Consider the following 2,500-nt stretch of genomic DNA (forward strand, 5'->3'; position numbering starts at 1 on the left):
TGTATATATATATATATATATATATATATATATATATATATGTACACAAATATACGTATATATAATATATGCAAACAAATATACGTGCATAAATGCATACACACACACGTGCATGCGCACACACGCTCACATGTTATTCCCCCGTAATGCTGCTTCTGTCATTAATATATATATATATGTATGTGTGTATGTATGTATGTATGTATTGATCATATGGTGCTAGATGAAGGCTGACCTGGAGCTAACCAGCAACAGCAACAACAACAACAACATCAATGTAAAAGATGCGTAATATAATAACATAAGAGTAATCAATAAAGATCAAAGAAAGAAAGATTCTCAATTGGTTTTGGGGCAAAGAATTTTCTAGTTTCTGGTTGTTTTCAATTTTGTGGAAGGCAGGGCTTTGTCCATGATCGTCAAATGTTCTTTAACGCAGCCCATATTGGTGAGGAGGATATCTGAATTAGGCAGTACAGGCATAGATGAGTGGTTAATGACTAAGAAAAGCTCAGTTCCAAACCACGTAGCTCAGTTATGCGGTTTAAAAATAAAAAAAATAAAAAAATAAAATGGAGTTGGGAAACAAGTCCCTTTGGGGTGTAAGTTGTGAGAAGGAAGAAGCACTGGTTCATATCTAACTTGCGAAGTCATACTTGTTTATGTGAAGCAAGAGGCATAGCTGTGTGGTCATGCCCAACTTCCACCTCCTGCTTCTCCTCCTGCTTCTCCTTCTGCTTCTCCTTCTCCCCTTCCTCCCTCATCCTCCTCTCCGCCGCCACACACACACACACACACACACACACACACATATATATGTGTGTGTGTGTGTATGTGTATGTTTGTGCGTGTATATGTTTGTGTGTCTGTGTTTGTCCCCACCCCCAACATCTCTTGACAACAGATGCTGGTGTAACTTAGCGGTTCGGCAAAATAGACCGATAGAATTAGTACCAGGCTTACAAAGAATAAGTCCTGGGTCGATTCTGCTCGACTAAAGGCGGTGCTCCAGCATGGCCACAGTCACACGACTGAAACAAGTAAAAGAGTAAGCTTCGAAGAATAAACTTTTGTGGATTTAGTCGTATTTAATTTGATAGTGACCTCCACAGTTATAAAGATCACGAAGTATACATAAAAAGATTTTTTTAAATCAAGACTGGACAGTGTCCTCTAAATTTATTTACAACCAGCATCCTCACACGTGTTTCAGTGAATTCTCTTGTCGGTTTCAATGTATGAAAGCCTATTAGCCAATATCGTACCTATTAGACTACGCACACAAGTGATCTGTTAAGGCTTGTGTAAGACCAACCACACTTTTGGGGACGCAATTCTGGTCTAAGCACCCCTTATAAACCCCAATAACTTTTTTTCTTACTTTTTGGAATTTTCAGAAAATTCTTGCGAATTTTTGTTATACACACGGGAATTCATATGATTATGTAAAATGAAAAGGAAATATTGTTTGTGTGATTTAGCTGGTGTTTTTAGCACATCCCACGATCACCTAATACCTTCTTCGTTTCTTTGTTACTGACATGTATTGATGTTTTCCGATATTTTTCTCTCCATAAACACATTTAATGGAATGATGATGCACCCAAATGTGGTCCATTGCTGGGATTTAAGCAAAAATTTCAGACTATCCGTATTTTAAACTCCGATAAAAAAAAAATTGAAAAAGAGTGAAACTTTTAAGATTTATGGGGCGGAGAGTGGGGTTTAAAAATTAGGCTGTATGGGGTACTTAAACCAGGACTCCTTCCTTTTGGGAAGTGTTGATCATAGAAATTGTATGCTGTGTTTGCTAGAAGCGTGATGAACAATATACTTCAAGAATATCTTATTTCTTTATTGCACACAATGGGCTAAACTTAGAGGGGACAAACAAGGACAGACAAACGGATTAAGCCGATTACATCGACCCCAGTGCATAACTGGTACTTAAGTTATCAACCCCGAAAGGATGAAAGGCAAAGTCAACCTCGGCGGAATTTGAACTCAGAACGTAACAGCAGACGAAATACCGCTAAGCATTTCGCCCGGCGCGCTAACGATTCTGCCAGCTCGCCGCCTTTTCAAGGATATGCTTCAAGGATATCTATTAGAGTTCACCATCTGGATTAGGGTCCAGCTTATTCCGGGAATCTAAATGCTTTTGATCTTTGGGCCAACTGTGGGCATACATTCAAGAGTGAGGATTACGTAGGCTATCGTATTGTATCTGTTGCGATCTGATGTTAATAAAGAACGGAACAAAATAAAACGAGATTCTACAAAATTTTTTTTTTCGTACGATGAAAAAGCTGGCAGAAACGTTAGCACGTCGGGCGAAATGCTTAGCGGCATTTTGTCCATCTTAACGCTCTGGGTAGTGGAGGCGCAATGGCTCAGTGGTTAGGGCAGCGGACTCACGGTCATAGGATCGCGGTTTCGATTCCCAGACCGGGCGTTGTGAGTGTTTATTGAACGAAAACACCTAAAGCTCCACGAGGCT

The sequence above is a fragment of the Octopus bimaculoides genome, chromosome 27 (assembly GCF_001194135.2).
Source record: "Octopus bimaculoides isolate UCB-OBI-ISO-001 chromosome 27, ASM119413v2, whole genome shotgun sequence".
Taxonomy (NCBI): Eukaryota; Metazoa; Mollusca; class Cephalopoda; order Octopoda; family Octopodidae; genus Octopus; species Octopus bimaculoides.